The sequence below is a fragment of the Oryzias latipes genome, chromosome 17, assembly GCF_053564925.1.
Source record: "Oryzias latipes strain Hd-rR chromosome 17, Olatipes_Hd-rR_3.1".
Lineage (NCBI taxonomy): Eukaryota > Metazoa > Chordata > Actinopteri > Beloniformes > Adrianichthyidae > Oryzias > Oryzias latipes.
In genome coordinates this window covers 26,842,246-26,862,586 of record NC_136253.1, presented here as the reverse complement: position 1 = coordinate 26,862,586, position 20,341 = coordinate 26,842,246, and the positions used below count along the sequence as shown (strand labels likewise).

Here is a 20,341-nt window from a genome sequence, read left to right as displayed (position 1 = left end):
ATATTATTTATTTTCCTGAGTTTTTTTCCAACCAGGAAGTAAGACGACTTGATCTCTGAGACACTGATTTTCTCTCCATGTGGGTGCCGCCCATTTCATGTCGTCAACCCAGAGCCGGCCTCAGCAGCATGTCTGCATCTTCCACACAAAAACAAACTCTGTCTATTAATTTTGCAGTCATGACTGATTATGTTTTTCCTGCATGACTCCCATAATAATGCTGTTACTTCATCATTAGCTATAGCCAAGAGCTGCTACCTCACTGATCACTTTACATAAGTAATGAGGTTGATTATTGTTTGCACTCAGACTGATGACATAAGCAGGAAAACAGCTTGTATCAATAGTGTTGGTGTTTAGCTTTTTTGATCTATGGTGGAATGGTTTTCTTCATTTTTTTCCATTTTAATTTTACATTTCAATGCACTATGGCTTGGAGACTAATGGGTGATGAATGCTTTTTAGGACAATCAAAGCCCGGTTTAGCCCTGTGTTTAGTGCCAATGAGCCTATAAGCTGCAACCTATGAACCAGAGCTCTCTCTTTTCTCCATCTCATCCAGTTATTAGCTGGAGATGCAAACAGCTGAAGAGTAACTTGTTTCTGGAAGGGACGAAGTCATTTGAAAAAGTGACACACTCGTTTTTTTTTATCTCTTGCACTTATAGCATAGCTTTGCCGGTTTTTAAGTCTGTTTTTGGGCGCATGACCATTGAATGCACGTTCGCCGAATGGATGACGTCCCTCTAAATTCACGGAAGTGCCAACCTTTTAAAAATTGTCAATGTTGAAGAAACTAATCATTGCTGGCCAGAATCATATGACACAATGTATGAATGGTAATGGATCTGTGAAAGAAAAAGCCAGAAGCAAGATTTACAAGATTTGCACCGCTTTGACATTTCGCACCAACCCACATCCAACTGTAGATGGTGGACATGCAAACAGTAAAAAGAAAAAAAGAATTCCCTCCTTGCTTGTCCAGTGAGAACATCATATACCAAACTCACATAAAAATTAGGCTTTTCAGCTCGTTCCTGATCAGGTGTCAAGTTCCCAATGTGAACATGACTTTGGACTAGTGCTACGTTCACACCCGGCTTGATTGGGCATATATGTACTTTGCAAAAACTCTGTTCAAAACCTTTGCGTTTACGCAAGTTTTGAAGTCTGTCTTATACGTATAAATGTCATTGATTGTGCATTAAAAGTTAAACAAGCTGAACTCAATTCAGTTCAATTTTATTTTATTTTAGATAGCCCAAAATCACAACAACAGTCGTCTCAATGGGCTTTGTCCTGGTAATTGTAAAGTAAACATACAATCATGAGGATCATGAATAAATAGAATTCAATAGGAAAATTTTAAACTGATCTAACTAAACAGACTAAATTAAACTGGGCATTCCTGCCCTTAGACCGGTGAGGAAAAACTCACTGCGTCCAATCAGGAACTTGGATTTGGTTGTGACGTATGTGGAGCTTCCTTTTAAATTCAACCATTTAAAAAGTGATCATGGAGGAGAAACTAATAATTGGGGTTTGTCTTTCTTAATTCTTTCATTTATCGGAAAAGAGATGGGAAAGAAAAAGCCAGGAGCAAGATTCACAAGATTTGCACTGCTTCAACATTTCACCCCAAACCTCTTTCAACTGCAGGAGGCGGACATTCGCTAGAAAACAGTAGAAAAAAAAGAAGAAGCCCTTCCCTGCTTGTCCATTGTGAAAACTATGGTTAAGTCCAAATTATCTCCCTACTCTCCCTACTGGTGCGGGAATATCTAGTGTCCTGAATTTTGAAAACAATTCGACGGCATGCTTACTAGTTTGATTTTTTACGCCAAATGTGACATCACCTGTCTTGCAAAGTAAAAACCTAATAAATATAAACATTTTACGACAACTATTTATGAATCCATTGTGCTCTGATAATGAAAACGTTGATGATTTATAAAAAATAATTATAAAAATACGTTTTTTCACAAAAAGTGTTCAAACACAACGTGTGGTCTGTATTTGCCATTCTAGTGAGCATCAATGGTTTTTCAAAGACTTCTGGGTAAATTCAAGGGATCGGAATTTTGGAATTGTAGATTCAAACAGCTCTAAAAAATGGCAAACTCACTATATAGCCCACTATGTAGTCGTAGCGAAGGAATTCGGACACTACCCGAGGGCTAAAGGCGTGTTGAAAAACTTTCTTTTAGCGCCTTGTTGCTTGTCACATGGCCCGCGTGAACGTAGCATAAGAGCCTATGTTATGAGGTGCCATGAAAAAAATCCACAAGTTCCCTCCTCCGTCATAGTAAAAATTACATTATCTTTGGATTATGGAAGGCAGATATTCTGATTTGAAAAAGATGTCAGTCATTTCATTGCCACCTTTCATTTAATGCAGGCTTCAAATATGTGAGAAGAAGGCAAAAACTTATGAGTGGATTACAGTTGCCATGGTTTCATCTGTTTTGATCATTCTTATATAATGTTATTGGTGACTGGTTGCTGTGAGAAAGGAGCACACACACACACACACATTCACAGTTTGTGTCAGTAAATGCTGCTAACCACCCCCACATTCTTGTCCTTTCTTGAAGAGAGAAGCCTGAGGACAAACAACAGCTCCTCTCACATCATCTCTCACTGTATCCATCCCATCCTCATCACTCTCTCTTCATCACTTCTTTTTTTCCCTCGTTTGCCCTTCTTGCAGCTTTATTGTTCCCCTTCTCTGCCCCAGTTCTCTTCTATCCACTTCGTCTCTCTCCAGTCAGAACTGTATTGATATTCACATGGCCTCTCTTGTCATATCTCCATATCTCTTAATTCTCTCACATGTTGGATCTTTTGCTCCTTGCAGTGTTGTTTTCATTTTCACAAATACACTTACACACAGTTTCTCACTTTATTTCCTCCCCATAATTTTTCTGTCTCCGGCACTCTCTGGCAGGCACATTCTGTATCTGCACCCTTCCAGATATTATTATTAATCTCTCCCTCTACTTGTCTGTTATTCTTCTTGAACACACGTTTGGCAGTATCTTCATCCCTTAAGCTGTGTCCCACTCACCTCTGAAGGTTTTCTGACTTTTTCATTTCCCCTCTTCTCACCCCTCTTTTTATGTTGGAGCTTTTGTGTGACTTTCTGTTTGAAGTCGCACACTCTGTCTCTGAATGCCTGCTGCTTCTTCTGAGCAAAGCCATGTGTGTATTTGGAGAGCCTTCGGGGCACAGCTCCAGAAGGATTTTCTAGCAAATTGGGGAAACTTCTCTTTTCTCTATGCCACTCAGAAGCACACATGATGTCTAGCTGTAGATTTACGTCTCTAATTTTAGAGCTAAAGGCCTCTGTTTGACATGCAGCTAAGACACACAACACAAAGGTGAGTATTCAGGCCATAACACTGTTTCTGCCAAAGGTGTTGAGGTGTGCATTGATTAAAAAATGGTTTAACCTGATTTTTCAGAAACGCAAAACTCACATTTTAAATTACTTGTTCAATGAAAATGGTGTTTTTGGTGTTTTTAACATGTTCTTGAGGCATATTTTTTTCATGATGGAGGACAAATGTAAATAAAATTAAGATTACTATTTCATTTCTGAGAATGTATTTATTTTAATCATTGTAAATCAGGAGCAGACAATAAAAAACGCTGTTGGAAAAAGCCATGTAGCTGTAACATTAGCGTTACAGTCATTGGGCCTCCCTACTCTGCTTCCCTCCAGTCTTTTTATTGGTAGATTACTAGATCCTTTTACAACTTCAATATCCCCATTCAAGTTGGCATTTGACTCAAACTGTACATCTAAATTGCTCCAATACTGCTCAGGTTCTTTTGTTGCACCGGTAATGTTAGGTTGTGGTTGTGAGAGGCTGTAACCAGAGTGTAAACAAAGGGATGATTGGAATGGGGGCAGGCTTACTCCATGTCCCGCCCACAACTCAGAGGGGAATTTCCAATAAACTGCCGCTTGGCAGAAACTGTGTTTTAAGAAACAAATCCCAGTTTGTTTGTTTTTAAATGGCATAATCATAATTAAAAGACCAATGAGAACACTTTTAGAATGGATCAAGAGATGATGGGAGTGGGTCTATAACCCTTGTGCTATCCTAGGCACTTTAACATTGGGAGTTGGGTCATCTAGACCCACTAAATAGTGCGCTGAACCTTTTTTCTTAAATGATTTGTGAACCTCACTGGTGTCCATGGGTTACATAAAATCTTTCCACCTTTATCCACCTTTGTCATGGTAGGGAGAACACGTCAATGTAAAGGTGGGGTCATCTAAGATAGCACAAGGGATAAATGTTTTGAATATAAATTCTTTCTGATGATTTGAGATCCCAAATGACTTTGCTGTTATTAAAAGCAAGCAATACATAATTATAATAACTGATTTAGACATAAAAATACCAATGTTTTCTTTTCATTCCTTGTGATGATAAGAAAAAGACCAATTTTGTCTTCAGGACCTGAGGCTGTCACCATGGCAACCAGGCACATTCACCTGAGAAACAGGAGAAGACTGGCATAAATTCAGGGGTTGACCTTGGAATTTGTTGCTTTTGAAACAATGATGAAAACAATTAAGCTTTGTATGTACAAAAGGTCTTTTCACACAGACATTATTTTATGGTTGTGCCCAATCATTTTCAAACAAATGGGAAAAAAAACATTAAAAAACCATCAAAATATTATTCTTAAGGTAAAATTTTTCTACAATACATTTTGACATTTTCCTTTCCACTTTGATACTAAAAGCACATCAAAGCTAGCTCACTTCTGAGTGTGTTGGGAGTGAGCCCCCCATGCACTTACTGCAACATCAACCTTTTGTTCATCACATGCTGATTTGGATCTGGAGCCTTAAAGTAGTGATTTGTTTACTTGTTTTGGTGGAATAGGATTTTTTACAGCCTTTCAAATGATGCAGACGTAAGTTTTACAAAATGCTGTTTTGGTTTCAAATGCAATGAAGTAAATGATCCTGCATAAAAACTGTTAATACCTGTCAGGTAAACTCATAAAACAAGACAGACAGGCAAAAACAGGCAATTTTGCCAATACTAAAACTGTTTGAATACATCATATTTTCTTGAGAATTTCTTTAAATTAGCTAAATAAAAGTGGCTTACTTTGTTAGGGATTATGATGTTCAATCTTGCTCAAGGCGACAATAACGGTTGCCCTGAGATTTGACCAACTGACTGGCTCTTCAGTGATGGGAGCCGCAGTCAAAAAGCCAAGGCCAAACTCCAGACAGGTGAGATGGAGGCTCCTGGTTTCCCCTGAGGTAGCTGCACTGATGATCAGTCCATTACAAACCTCATTTCTGAAGCTTTTCTCCACACCAGTTTTGTCTTTTTTTCCCCCCCAAGTTTTCTCCCTCCACCAACCTCTTTTATTCTGCTCCCACCTTTCCTTTCAGGTCACATCTCTGTCTTCCCCCAGACTCCGCACCTATACCTTTTATTCCTCAGAATCTGAAGGTTTTATCCCTCTTGATAAATTTTGTCTATTGTTTATCTCCCCATCTCTGCCTGTTTACAGTCTTCTATTTCTTTCTTTATCCCTCAGTTAAATGTATTCCTTTTTCTACACCCCCCACCCCAACATTCCTTCCATCTTCCCTCTTGTTTGCCACCCTGATCACGTCCAGGTCTGTTTCCACTGATAAGACCCTTTGTAGCATCCACATGCTCACGCACACACATGCAGGGCACGTTGCCATCATACTGGACTTGCCATCACAGCTAACTGCTGTTTCTCTCTTCCCTCGCATTGTGTCTAATGGATCTGTCATCAGCAATCTTTTCTCTGCCAGCAAAACAGGGGCAGGGAGTGAAGAGAAGCAGAAGGATGAGCAGAAGGAGACAGGAGAACTGGAGGGGTCATAACTTCTTTTCTTGTTTTATCTCTCCCCTTTTGGTGTTTTTTGTTTTTGTTTTGAGTCACACTAAAATCAAAGTTACCCACCATATAATAATGAGAGGTAGGTGTTCTGCTGGGCCACAGTTTCAGATATGTCTTCAACATAGACAAAAATATGAAACATATTTCAATCAACAAGCATGATTTTCAAACCTTTGATCCAAACGTTTTTTCTTTTTAGATTTGTTTTCTTTTACTGTTCTATATCTTCTTTGAATATGTGGAGAAACACGAAGTTCCTGCTGCCTCTCGGTCACTATGCATTTCACACTTTTTTTTTCTTTGTCTTTCGGTGTTTGAGTTGCTTTGACGTGTCTCTAAAAGGGTCTCAAAACATCTGTTGGTTGTGTCTACCTTTATTTTTACACATGGTTAAAATGTGTTTTCTTTAATTTATGTTTAGTCCATGGTTAAAGTCTTGCTCCATTCACAGGGTTTGTGTTTTTCCTTCAGTCATAGTCTGATTATCATCCACAGCTGTTTTTTATTGTCAGTAATTAGTCCTCAGTCTTTTTTAAGTTTACTGTTTTTAGTTTGGTAGTGTCAGGTTATTTGCTGTCACTCTTTGTGCAGCTTTCTGTCTCCTGGTTTTGTCAATTGTGAGTGTGTTAAATAAAGTTTTGAGTTCATATTTTCCGTCTGGTTTCCTGTTTCTTGGGTTGTACGCCACAACCTTGTAGGTCACCAAGGTTGTGCAAGTGACCCACCAGCGAAAGCATCTTCAGTCATAACTTTTTAAAAGAAGGTTTTTGACTTTTTATCTAATTTTTTAAGGTTAGGGTTGATGTGTTGATTAATGTCAATATTTATTTCCTGTAGTCCCTGAATGGTGCTTAAACAGATAAATTATGTCTGAGCATTCATTCATTTATTTATAAACTTCGTTAACATGCTTCTAAACTATATTTCAAAAAAACTGTCCTAAACAATTGTTTACTGTCACTGTTGTCTAAACACATTTAAAGATTACAGTGAGATAAAAATGCTATGATAATTTTTAAAGTCCACATGATTAGACTTTTTCTGTCATCCATGCAACTATTTCTTAAAACTGATGAGTTATTTTCTCATAGGATGAAGATTCTCTTCAAAGTATTCAACACGTTTGATCTCAGGAATGAACAATGCCTCGTCTTCCAGTTGACACACATTCGTAAGTACCAGTATTAATTTTGTTATACACACATAAAAAATGTCATGCATAACAATACGTTTGTGTTTAAATATTTGTTGCGACATAATAACTTGACTGTAAAAAAAAGACAGCTAGTCCTCTAAGTGAGTCAAAAGTAGTTTAAAATCCATGGATGACATCAAGCAGCATGCCATTGGCAAAGCTAGGATTAATTTTGTGGCACAGCTTCCGATATAGACTATAATGCCTGCAGGGGAAGCCAATCATAATGTAGGCATGTTAAAATTACTTTTTACTGTGGAACTCGTTCACATAGTCCATTGAGGGGCTTAAGAAAAAGGTGAGAAGAACAAATGAGTGCAACTAGGAATCACAGAGATAAAACAAAACTGACCTTTTTTTTTTTTGTCCAGTCTTGTCCTGCAGCTGAGAAAACTGTAGTTGAGCTCCTCTTTGGGGGCTGTGCACTGTAATCCTTAGACACTCAATCGTTCATAAACATAACTCCCTTTAACATTTGAGGCTAACAGTCATTTTTAGTTCTGGATTGAACGGAATGATAGAAAAAGAGACATTGTCATGTAAGGGATCATTTAGATGAGAAAACAAAATAGTGACAAATCCACAACATTCTTCATGATTAGTCGGAGATAAATGGAGAATGTACTTAACTAAACTGAATATTTCAAGTTTTTATTTCAATTCAAGAAATACAGTATTCCTTACTATGTTCAGTTACAGAAATCAATCAACAGTGAAATCAATGACACAAATAAAATCTCTAGACAAATAAAAATTACTGAATGAAGTACATACAGTTTGACCCTGAAAAAAAGAGCAACACATATACTGTAACTATTCCTCATCTTTCCATCTGGCTGGATCAGGCCATTAGATTTCATCCACATCACAAACTGTCTACGTTGTCAAGGCACCATTGGAAGAATCGTCTTGAGTGACAAATCCACCCCTGCACAGAAGCTGCTTCTATCTGATCACATGCCTGCTCCATGGCCTGAATGAGGGGCAAACGGTCATAGGGCCCCAGGTCGTATTTCTTATGCCGCCATGCTGAAAAAACTCTTCGATTGGATTCAGGACAGGGGAGTATGATGAAAGGTCTAAGACTTCCAATTCAGGGTGATCAGGACCCCATTTTGTGTGATAGCAGCACAGAGGGTGTTACCCCCCTCGTTACCCTTGTTAATTTGTGTGGTCATTGGCAATCCGGGGCTTTTATAATGACGAGGAAGTGACCTCACAATCCTTATCTGTGTCTAAGGTGTCGAAACGGTTAGTTTCATAAATCACTGTGTATTATTTTGCAAAAAGAGTGAAGCAGTCATTGTGTGCAACTGCCTTAAGTGCATTTACAGAAAGTTAGTTCTGGATCAGCTTTGATCCAGAAGCTCCCAGACTGTATTATATGCCATCCACATCATGTGATGCATTGACGTCTACCACGTCCCACATGGACTCACACTCAGAGCTCAAATGCCATCCTATTATGTCCTAAATGTCACTGTATCCAAAAGTCCCCCTCAAAAGTCAGCAGTTTGAGAAAGGAGACTTTCAGTGACCCACAGTTCTAAAATAATCATATTAGTTGGTACCTCTTGCGAGCAATCACTGCACACCTTTATGTATACACGAGCAGAATTTTAAGTGGATCAGGGGGAAAAAAAACCTGTCATGGCATTAAAGCAGAAATGTTCCAGAAAAGTTGGATGATGGTTGGCAAATGTCATTCCCAGAACAAATACAGTTTGTCAGGAAGGGATAGCTCAAAAAGTAAATTGACCTTTTCGTCTGACGGATGTAGTTTACAGAGAAATATTTCAAAAAACCCTCATTAATTTCCAATTAAATTAACTTAAATCCATGAAATTTCCGGAGAAACGGATCACAAATCAGAAAGTGACAGAAAAAAGCCACCTGTTACCCATCCTGGCCAAATGCTAGGTGTCAATGACGCAAACTATCACAGAGGAGCAGAGATTAATATGGCAGAAAGTTATGTTTTCTTTGCACGTCTTATTTGAATCCTGTTCAAAACTTCCTTACCCACTAATATACTTTTTTTTTTTTAACTTAAAAAAAAAATCTATGCTGTGTTTTTTTTTTTTTTTTTTGCATTATTCTTCCTCTTTTCTGGTGCTTGTTTACCAGGTTAGTTTGATTCTTTAAAGATTTGTAAGACTTACAGTCTTTACGATGACAATTGTTTTACCATTGATTTATTTTTGGTGTGCTCATCCATCTACTTTTTTTTAACTTTATGCAAGCAAAACAAAACACACTACTCAATACTTCATACACAAACTGTTGCAAAAACACAGACATACACAAAACTTTAACATTATTTGTGAATATAAAACATTACAACATATTTGGCCAAAAGTAGATTAAGAAAAACCATGATAGATCTCTTTTAAAAGTCTGGGGTTATGGGTTGTTGTGCTTGTAGGACTCAGGCTCCAGCATGTAGTGTAATGGGCTTCACCTCTTGCCACAGGTCTTCAGGACAGACTTCTCCTTTTCTCCTGCAATGAGCTGTTACTGACCTCAGGGGCAGTCAGTCTGGCAGGAGGAGCGTTTCTCTCACTGTGTTTCTATGTGTGCATGCATGTGTGCACTTCATCCTCACCACCCTGTGATCTGATCCACTCTGACAAGGCCAGGGACATACAGAATAGAACAATAAAGCATTTCTGTTTCTTCTTCTTTCTCTTTCCTTTTCCCTGTTTTTGGTGACACAGGAGAGAAAACGGGATCAAACAGAATAAACATCTTTGAGAATATCAAACCAATCGTACGTGTCTCTTAATTTATACCACTTGCCTTCATGTTGGATCCTAATTCCAATTATTTGCAGGATCATGAAGCATATGAGTTGAACTAAAAGTTAGGATTTCAAGGAGCTGCAACACCAGAGTGGAAGCTCCAATGTCTGGTTAATGTTTTTTTTATACACCACTGTCAAAGATTGTCAAAAAAGTATTAGGTAACTCTATAAAGTATGGATTTAAGTAATAAATGAGAAAGTTTTTAAATGCAGTAAATTTAAAAACAAGTATTATAGTTTTTTACTCTTCTAGCAGATTGATTTCTTTATTAGACATATAACCTTCTGACAAGTTAAAAGTAAATCCTGCATATTATAAGAAAAGTAAGATTAAAATTGCATTTTTGAGCATTTCTTTATTGAAACCATTGTAAATGAGGAGCAGACAAAAAATATATATGCAGTTGCAAAAAGCTTGTTGGTGTGACCTGGAACCTACAACTCCAGGCCCCATTCTGATGTATCCACTTGCAGACAAATAGATCCATTTTTGTTGCACCACTAATGTAAGGTTGGGGTTGTGAAAGGCTGTGGGAAGTGGGGACGGGCTTATTTCGTGACAACAGTCCCTCCCACTCCTCAGAGGTGAGTTTTCTGATGAACTCCTGCTACTCTGGAGAAACTATGTTCCAGACAACGACACAGGTTTTTTGATTTAGGCTAAAAAAAAGGCCTATGGGAAGGCTTTTAAAATACATCAAAAGAGGATCAGAGTGGGACTTTAAAGATGTTGGTCTTTAAATGATCAACAACTTTTCTCTCCATTCTTGGATTTATCTGACCTGGTACCAGAGAACTGCACATAAACACCATAAAAATTCTTGTTACTTATTCTGATAATAATAATTGTAATACTTTGAAAACATTTACTGATGTTATACAAAGATAGATTACATCTTTTGAAATGTGTTTTATGTCTCACAGCAGTTACATTGTTTTTTTCCATTATTGCTATTCTAAACTGCCTTTTTCTCCATTTTTTTTTACTTGTCCTGTCCAACAGCTGGGCAAACAGATGATAGCTGAAGGCCTCTTGTGTTGGAAATATTTTACTTTAACAACAGGGGTTATGAATCTTCTGACAAACCAGAGGTATGTCTGAATAAACCCTTTTTGTAATCGAGGCCAAACTTTATTTATTTTAATCATATTTGAAAATCTTTTGTGTTGGACCGTACGCAAAAGGAAAGGAGGGAAGAAGAGAGAGGGATGTTAGAGAAGGGGGGATAGGAAGGTGATTATCCTTTTTCTCCATTTATACAATTTGTTTCACGTTTGCTGATTGATTGACGTCTCACTTTGTTGTTCTTTGCTCCTGCCTGGCTGTTTTAGACTCTCACCAGCATACGCTCTGCAGCAGCCTGCATGGTGGAGCAAACAGCGAGAGAGGGGAACGGATAGACAGTGACTGAGGAAAGCAAGGGAGGGGGTGGAGAGAGAGATGAAGAATTTGCGAACAGGGAGAGAGAAAGAGATGAGAAGCATGTGAAGCCAGAGCGGCGCTCACACTCAAGAAGCAACAGCTACAGCAACAGCCTCCTCCTTCCCCATTCCTCCTTTCCTCCCCAATTATCCCAATTCAGTGGGAGATGGAGGGCATCCCGAGCTGCTGAGAAGCACTGACCGACTGAACGAAGATAAAAGTCTGCGTTGTGGGAAATTTCATTACTCATTTTATTTTATTTTTTGTGTGTGGAGGAGACGAGCAACAAGGTTGATGTGCTGGAGAAAAGCCTCCTGGTAGGAGGGAGAGCAGCAGAGAAAAAACGGGAAGAAAGCAAACGACGACCGGGTCTGACACTGCCGCCGATTCCAAGGTCTGAAAGTAAAGCAGAGTGAGGGGGCGCAGAAGATCAGAGGGCTCGCACGTGTTGGGTGGTGACCCCCACTCGAGGACCAAGAGGGGAGGAAAGCAAATTCAAACAGGGACGCAGCTGGAAAGATGGGAAGGCATCGGGGAGCACATTTCAGTCCTGGGTATGTTCATTCATAATACACACACTTGGGCGCAGAGACATGCACATTTTAGCCTCAGTGTGTTGTTAAAAATAGAGTGCAGACACTCTTGAAAACACAAGTGCGTGTTTGTTGATCTTTTGGGCTGAAGACAACCCACACTGACAAGACTTTCTAGTCGCTCTCAAAATACTTAGTACTAAGGGAAAATAGCTGAGGAAGAAAGGATATTTGTGTTTGTTTTGGTATGCCTTTTTGCTGCGTACATCTTGTTCCGAAATTACTGTTCAGTATCTACAGGCATTCTTTTCTAATAGGGTGGCAGGCTGTCTGAGTGATGCATGTAAATAATTTCCACTAGTGGAACATTTTCATGTTTCATGTGGCAACACAGAGCCCGTTTTCTGGCTCATTTCATTAACTTTACACACCACTTGTCAGCTTGAAGCATCATTTTCATGCAAAATGTAAAACTTCACTGAATACATTTTTGCATCCTGGTTAAATCGGAGATGATGTGACCTTTTTCTATGCTACTCTTTAGGAGACAGTGACTCTTAATGAAATGAAATCCTGTCTCACATAGTGGCATCAGGCCTGTGACAGCTGTTCTGCAAGACATGTTTACCAACCTGTCCTTACTGAACCCTATCCCTTTTTTGTCTTCCCCAGTCTTCTTTCCTTCTCAATTTCTGATTATAGATTGTCACTTCTCTTCTTTTTTCCCGCTGATCCAATCTCCTGTAGCATTGTCTTGCGACCAGCAATTACCCACACCTGAATGTTCCCATTCAGATGGCATTAATGGCTGGTTTTCTGGCTTTCTTTCTAGCAATGGAATTGAGGGATGAAGGGAGATTTTGTGTGTCTTTTTTTATGGTTGCTTTTAACCTGGGCACCATTCCTGCTGCCGGAACATAGAAGCACTTTGTGTTGCTCCTGAAGGTCGAGAAGAAAAGAATGAGTGGTTGGTGAGAGCTGTGTGCCTGAGCATTATATCATCACAGTCAGATTTAAAATTGTATTTGTCACATGCATATTTGCTGTAAAATGGTTTATCCGACTGTCTGGCATGTAAACGTTGGAAAGATGAGCTTTGAAAGAGGTAAAGAGTGGATATTAAATTACTAATTGATATTTAGGATAAATAAAATAAAGTGGAATATAAAAACAAGATACAGTGCAATATAATAATAACTTATTGTAATATAAAATACGGTACATTTTAAATAAAAAGTATAAACTAGTAGTAGATTTTTTTGAATATGTACATTAATGCGGTAAGGACAGCTGTTAGGATTATCTTATTTGGATCGTGACTTAATCTCTTCTAATTCTTGTCCTAGCTAGAACAAAGCTAGAACAAAAATAACCACTTGTTGGTGTTTCAGCTGCACTCCTTCCTCTCTTCATGGCTTTTTGCAGCTTTTTGTGGAGTAAAGATCTCTTTTATTAGCTTTCTTCATCATTTTTCACAATTTAACACACATTCACACCTTTTTATAAACACTTAAAAACTGGAACGACTGTTTTGCACAAAGCAGTATCCTTATCTACAACATGTTAAAGCTTTTTTTATGTTGTGGTAAATGAATTTTTTAGTTTGCTGGATCTCTAAAGAAAGAAAAAATTTAAGGAGAATACAAAATTAGAAATTGAGAAACCAGAACAGTGACAGAAAATGAAATAACCTGAGTTTAAAGTGATTGTTGAGGGCAGCAAGTCAAAGATGGAAAGGTTTGAAGCTTGACAGAAAAAGTGGGTCATCAGTTTGGCTTCTGTGTTGACAGGATTTTATCATTGAATGTAGACGGTGACATCAAGATAAAGGAGACATCCCACCACTCCAACTGGTACAAGTTTTTAGTGAGCTTGAACCACATAAAACAGAATTTTGCTTTATAGTTTTGACACTCACATCAATTAATTTGACTTCCATTGTTATATTATTTTTGAGTATCGTAGTTCAGGGCAGCCAGACACCCTCATGAGTTGTAAATAAGGTGTTTTTGACAACAACAAAAATGGCACCAGTGGGCATTTCTAAGACTTTAAAGACAACTCTGCCAAAAGCTCTTTATCTACCCGAGAGAAATTAGACCCAAGCAGCCACAGTGAAAGAAAACCCTTTGAAAAAGCAGCAAGGCCAGAGAGCAGAAATGGAAGCAATCACCGAGACCTGCTGAGATGCTTTGCCGCTGATTTGGGAAGTAGCAACCTGGGGATGAAAAAAATGAGCACACAAAGAAAATGCCAAAATGAACATCATGTTCACCCTTAAAACAGTAGGATGATTGCTCATTGAAAGTTTTAGGTGTTAAATTTGAGTTCTGCAAGGTCACAAAGAGAACACAAGTAAATACCTCTTCTTTATGCCACATTTTAAATATGTCCCCTGCACAACTTCAAACCTCGCCAAATAAAGCCTGATGACGCTTTTTTTTGGTACAAAAATTGTTCCATTATTGCTGCCTTTGAAGTCAATACCAACAAATAGAATCTTATATCCCTTGTGCTATCTTATGGAGTCCAGATGGACCCCACCCTTACATTGACGTCCTTACCAGGACAAAGGTGGTTAAAAAGGTGAAGAGGATTTTATGTAATCCATGGACATTAGTGAAGATCGCAGATTATTGAAAAAAAAGGTTCAGCGCACTGTCTTGTGGAATCGAGGCGACCCCATTCCCAATGTTAAAGTGCATTGGATTGCACAAGGTTTATCACGTACTGGAATCAACGATGCGACTAAACACATTTACACGTCTTTTTTAAGCAGCCATAAATTATTTCTAAACTTGTAAAATCTTGTCAGATAAATGCATCTAGACATTAAAGAAAAACACAATTATAAACAACAAACCACAACAAGAATCAAGTTTCTCATGCACGAGGGAGAGGAGCAAATGTGTTGGAAAAGGTCCACCACGTTTCTCTTCTCAAAGGGCTGCCCCTCCCTGTGCTGCTTTTATTAAGAACACAAGAAGGAGGTAACATTTTCAAGACAAAGAGGAAAAGTTCATTAGGTGGTGTCGTATAATGACCCATTTGGTTGGATTCTAACTTCAAACAGTATCCCTTATCAGCTCAGGACAGTGTGTCGTAAACCCCTCATCCTGGGTGGGAGATGAGAAGCAGATGAACAAACACACAACTGTTTTCAGAAGAGGTAAAAAGGTCAATCTGAGTTAACATTTAAACATACATTTAACCAAATACATTTAAGCAATGATAATAATAAAACAAATTCCTTCACAATCTATACTGACTATAGGGAAACATTTAAAAGTGCCTGCAAATGAATAAGTTTTGATCTATTTTTCTGTTTATTTAGTAAACTTATTTTGACACTGTTAAAAGATTTGAATAATTTACAGTATGTAATATAAAAAAGCTTCAAGTTTGGGTCAAAATCAGGTTATTTTGCCTCAGATAAAAAAGCAAATTATTTTTGAAAAAGCTTATTGTATTTTTGGGCGTCACAAGTAGCATGGAGCTGCTGTCATCAGTCCATCTGTCCATGCTGGTGTTGCTGCCTGTAGGCAGTGACAGACAGTGAGACTATGAGTCACCAAAGGGGGAACGTTGGTGTTGAAAGGTGTCTGGAAAGAAAGAAAAATCGAGCTTTACACGAACATTTTTATTTTATAAAGTTCTGAACCACATTGTTTTAAAATAACATTTTAGAATAGAAAAAACCCCTCCAATAGCTAGACCTCCTCAAGCTTCATGTCTGACCATAAGTTTTTAATGGACTTCAGGAGAACACTACTTGACATAATTTCTGTAATCTAGACATAGATTTATTTATGCTGGTTTACTGGTTTGTTTTTGCTTTACTTTGTTCAAAATAAGAAGAAAAATAGTTGTTGTTATTTATAACAAAGTTACTTGCTGTAATATAAAATAATTACAATACAAGGTCACAAAAATAATTTTCCATCAATATGCATTTCCCTTTACAGCTATTTCCTCTTGTTTTATGAATTATGACTCCATCTTGTTTTGATTTGAATAAAAATATGACCTTTGTTGCAGGGAAATCTTCTTGTGATTCACTCGGTGAAATTCATACGTTTGTCTTCTGTGCTGCTTTGAAATGGCACCACATCTACCTGGATGTATCCAGATGCTCTAAATGTGTGTTTCTTAGCTTGGAAAAGACAGCAGATTCATATAGTGTTTGTTATTTAAACTACCTGGGAGCGTGATTGAAAAATTAATTAGTTTTCATGTATCTTGTCTTTGTTCAGGAGTAAATGTGCTTTGTTCAATTATCGCTTTGCATTATCTTTAGATTAAAGGCATGAACATGTGGCTTCATAGTGATGTGTAACAGAAATGTTGATTTTTCTTCAGTCCTTTAAAAAATATCCTCATATAGGTCTATGTTTCTTTTTTTAGAAAGCAGTAGGTCCTTTCTCTGAACGTTTGGTCAATTAATAATCAGGCATCAAGCAATAATCTTAAAAAAAAAAAACAATCAGAGAAAACAGGGTCAGCGGGGGCGAAGAAACATTTATTACAGACAGAATAATGTGTGGGAGGATAATAAAGACTGGTTCGCATTAAATAGGCTTTATAAACCAACAAAAATAATTCTAATGTGAAAGTTTATATAATTAGGCTTGGCCTCTGCAAATGCAAGTCCTTGTACATTTTAAGAAAATTGTCCAGTTGTCTTAGTTTGATGCTCTTGCTGATCAGGAGATGATGTCAACACCACATCGGTTCATAGAGCAGAGTGCAAGTAAAATACTAAAAAAATTGCACCTAGTATATCTTTTGGCTCATCCATAAAGATGTTACACTTTTACAATAGGTGCAATAATTATAAAAGCAAATAGTGTTTAAAAGGTTTTAATGTGTTTTATTATGCCTTGTGCAAAACTTTGACATACAACATTTTATGATCTTGACTATAACTGCATCAAGCTTCTTTTGGAAATAATAATAATAAAAAAAAAACGTTTAAACCACATTAAAAGGCACAAAAGGCAAACAGAGAGGTACAATATATCCAAACACTGGGTTCCATCACATTATTACTATTTACCTTAAATAAACTTGATTCCATGAGCTTTCAGAAGAGAAGTGGTGTGGATCCTATTTAACACAAGAAAAATGGGATGAAAGTTATGGGGAAATTATAACTTCAGGGAATAAACTGCGATGATTGTCTTTTAATAGAGGAAGTGGGCAGATGCAGGTTGGAGAGAAAAGAGCGTATTAAAAACGTCACCAAGAGAGGCAGGTGTGTCAAAGAAGCTTTTGATCTCTGTGTGAACGCGTGCATGCATGTGAACCTGTGCTGTGTCCGTGTCTGCTGAGGGGTTATGACCAACCTTGAGAGATGCATCAGTGGTCTTAAAGATGTCCTGCATGGAGGATTGCTTCTATTAAACTGCTGAACCATGATTGAGGTGACTGCATGGACAAGGGCAAAGATTCACATCCCTGACGCCCACAGCAATGCTCACACATGGTAACTTAAACACATGCACGCACCTGCACACCCAAACACACAAGCTGTGAAACCCTACAAGACTGTGGAGTTACAATATGGAGCTCTTCGTTGCATCAGAGATAGACCTGAATTAAATGCTTTTCCTTCCAGTATCGTTCATCTCCAGCGGGTTTTTACCACATGTGCAAAGGTGTGTGTGTGTGGCAGGATCTAAGTCAGGAATGGAAAATGGAAAAGTAGCCAGCATCATCTAAAATTCCGCTGAAAATGTTAACCTCCTTCGTCAGCCTGCAACAACCTCAGCATTTCTTCCTGTAGCTCTTTTTTTTTCTTCTGCCACTTCCTTCATCACATATTCTCTCTTATATTTCCTTTTTCTGCCTTTCATTTTCCATGCTGCATGCTTTAATTTTTCTTTTCACGGATGTGTCTTTTTACCCGTGACCTGCGGCTTCAGATTTTTGTTGTTTATTTCCCCATTTAGCTTCCGTCTTTCCGTCTCCTGCACTCGACCCATCTGTCTTTCACTTCTAACTGCCTTTGATCTATTCAGGAAGTTTTAAGGTCACCTGCTCTCTGGCTCTTGTAATCAATTAGCATTTGTCTGCCTGCATCACCGTTCAGTGTGACACAAACATCCCTACAGTCATTCTCATGGTATTTTAAATAAATGCTCAAATTCAATTAGGAGATAATTAAATCTTTCCCTTCTATTTGCAGAAACTTGCCTCCTTTGAGGAATACAAATTCCTTGATGGTGTGTTCATCCTATTCTTGAGTTAAAGAGCTCAGCGCTGCTTTGAGAGACAGAAGAGTTTGCGTTATGCTGCCTGTCAGCTTGTTGATGCAATTAAACAAATAGATAATACTGGCTCTTCACAAAACTGTTGTCTGATTTAGAAGAAAGCTTTTTTAAAGCCAAGAAAGCAGCCTGCCCAAAGAGCTTTTTGGGTCTAACTGCAGAAAGCAAAAAAAAATGAATCTGTTTGCGTGAAGTGGCTGTCAGCGGCAATTGTTGTTGCTGAAACAAGTTTGGCTCTTTTGCTGTCTGAGAAATAAAAATATGCCTTTATCTAATGAACTGTCTAGCTAATATTTAAGCAGGCACAGAATTTTATATTTATGAAAGTCACAGTACTTAGGTTCAAACAACAGTTGGTGGCAGAAAAATGAAGTAATCACAGAAGTTTCAACTCTTAAAATTGTGGATACTGTGTTTGTTCTGAGTTCTGACCACGGTTTGCATGAAACTCTGTTCATACCGAACTTGATTCCCGTGTCAGGGGCATAAAGTTTCAATGTTAAGTCAATGTACAGATACAAGCAGTGTTCCTCCGACACGATTTAAGCTTTGGGCCTGGCGCAGCAGTCCAGCAGCAGTGATGCACTGCAGTGCATCACTGCTGCTGGACTGCAAATAGAGCATCACTGCACTATTTGAGAGTTGCGGTGAATCAAGAGTTCACACATCTGAACTCTGGCGAGGTTGACGCGTCACGTCGACCAATCAGAGACTCAGCTTTGGGCACCTGACGTGCTCAGTGACTCGATCAATGGGCTAATATAGAGGATCCATGCGAGCGTTCTCATCCTGAACTTCCATTCATCCATCCATTTCCTTGTCCGACAACATTTTTAAAGTTGACGAACTTAGACATGGCGCTCCATCAGAACAGAAAGAGGTTGATTTATGGTTCAGACATTTATCCTGGTTACTTTGATTAATGTACTTGTCAGAGAACAGCTTGTTGTGCAAAACATCCTTAAAAAATTCAACATTTAAAACTTTCAAACCTTTTGGAAATGTCAAATTAAAATCTGCTACAAAGGTTCTAGTCAGTCTAAATATATATTCTGAAATTCATCTGATAGGAATATTCCATTAACTACTTTGAGCAGTTTATTAGTATTTATGATTAAAACAAATAAACTGGTGGGATTATCAGATTTTGCAATAATGAGATGTAAAGCCATATTCAAAAAAAGTATTTAAACAATTCAGTCTCTTATCTCCTGATCCCTGACAGGATTTGGCTTCAGTAAAACTGTGCACACCCCTCATCCTTTGTGCTGCCTGAATTCAACACTGCTGTTTTATTGAATATTAACATGGGTCATGAGGTTTGCAGCTCTGCTCACCTGCGCCTCCTGCCCACACAAATGTCAGAGCAGGTCAATGCGTTGATTTTTAGAAATGGGAGTTTGAGAAAGTGTGCCTATTCTTTGCTGTTTTAGGTGAAGGTATTGCAGGTCAAATGGTACCTCAACTTTTAATAGCGCAGCTTTTTTAATTGCCACCCACGAGACATTGCAGCTCCCTTGTTTTTACTTCACCTGCCCCCTTCCTCTCTGGTGGGCTGGAATGTGCCGGTGTGAAAAAGAGAGGGTGTTGATGTAACTGTGAACTTTTTACTTGTAAGGTTTGTAGTCGTGATAACCTTTATTTCTTATTACAATGATTGGCCTTGATTATCCTTAAAAGTGCTTCTGTGTCCATGTTCTGTGTGCATGCTAGTGTGTGTTTGTGTACGTATAACAATCTAATGCCATCTGATCCTTGGAGCAGGGGGGAAGTTATTCATTAACTCCAACAGCATGACTGCAAGACACAAGCACTACAGGAGTGTGAGTGTGTGTGTAACAATGTCGTTTCACGCATGAAACCAAGCAGTCTGATTTGTTTCATTCCTCTTTTCCTCCCTTGACTCTTTCCCTCTGCGTCCGCATTCTTCTCTCTTTCATCTGTGGTTCTAACAGCTCTTTGATCACAGGAACTCTGTTAAACAACATTACATCGGTATTGATTCTTCTACTAATTCCTGAGTTTGTCAAGGCACAATACAAACCTCATTTTCCTGTCGAGAGCAGGGCTCAGCTAAAGGCTGTGATGGAGTGTTGCGCCCTGGTCCTCCAAATTGGATTTCAGTGATTAAAGTATCATTTCTTGAACACTGCTGACTGCTCCCTGCAGCCAGCAGTGTGGTAACCTGCAAGAAAGGCAAAAGAG

The 20,341-nt window shown here is 38.4% G+C and overlaps 1 protein-coding gene across 1 annotated transcript in view; it reads left to right on the top strand.

Annotated features, from left to right (window-relative positions):
- Positions 1–11,359: 11,359 nt before the first annotated feature.
- lingo3b (leucine rich repeat and Ig domain containing 3b) overlaps positions 11,360–20,341 on the top strand; it is a 48,836-nt gene continuing 39,854 nt past the window's right edge. Inside the window, exon 1 of the mRNA XM_011486706.3 lies at positions 11,360–11,888. The gene's annotated coding sequence lies outside the window, so the exon portion shown is untranslated. The remainder of the gene's footprint in view (positions 11,889–20,341) is intronic.